Consider the following 457-nt stretch of genomic DNA (forward strand, 5'->3'; position numbering starts at 1 on the left):
GCTGGGTAGTACAGTGTGAGTAGAGGGGATAGGTCATTAAAGGTGTATTGTACCCTTATTCCAGTCATTAAGTTTCCATTCGACTGTGTGTGAAGGACGAAATAAGTTGGTTTAATTTTTACACTTGGTATTACATTTCCCTTTTTAATTACATACTTGTCTTCTCATGTAATTGGGTATAAGGTGGTCCTTAGACAAAACGTTAATCATGTATGTAAACTTTACTGGAAGAATGACTATAGTAATAGCGCTTGCAATCTTCAATAAGAGACTAATTCACCATATAATCACTTGATATTTAAGATTCTGAGATTAGTGGCCAACAAACTGACAAAAAAATCTGTAGGTCATCTACATCCATTTCTCAATAGAAAACGTAGAAGGGGAATTTTGTGTCAATTCGTCGTAAAATCACCTAATACCTAAGTTTCAGAGATCGGTAACCAAAACACTCGAC

The 457-nt window shown here is 35.2% G+C and overlaps 1 protein-coding gene across 1 annotated transcript in view; it reads left to right on the top strand.

The window, feature by feature from the left end:
* LOC119585142 (von Willebrand factor A domain-containing protein 7-like) overlaps positions 1–457 on the top strand; it is a 19,876-nt gene that overhangs the window by 2,262 nt on the left and 17,157 nt on the right. The gene's annotated exons all lie outside the window — the stretch shown is intronic.

The sequence above is a fragment of the Penaeus monodon genome, chromosome 19 (genome assembly GCF_015228065.2).
Source record: "Penaeus monodon isolate SGIC_2016 chromosome 19, NSTDA_Pmon_1, whole genome shotgun sequence".
In the NCBI taxonomy this organism is placed as follows: domain Eukaryota; kingdom Metazoa; phylum Arthropoda; class Malacostraca; order Decapoda; family Penaeidae; genus Penaeus; species Penaeus monodon.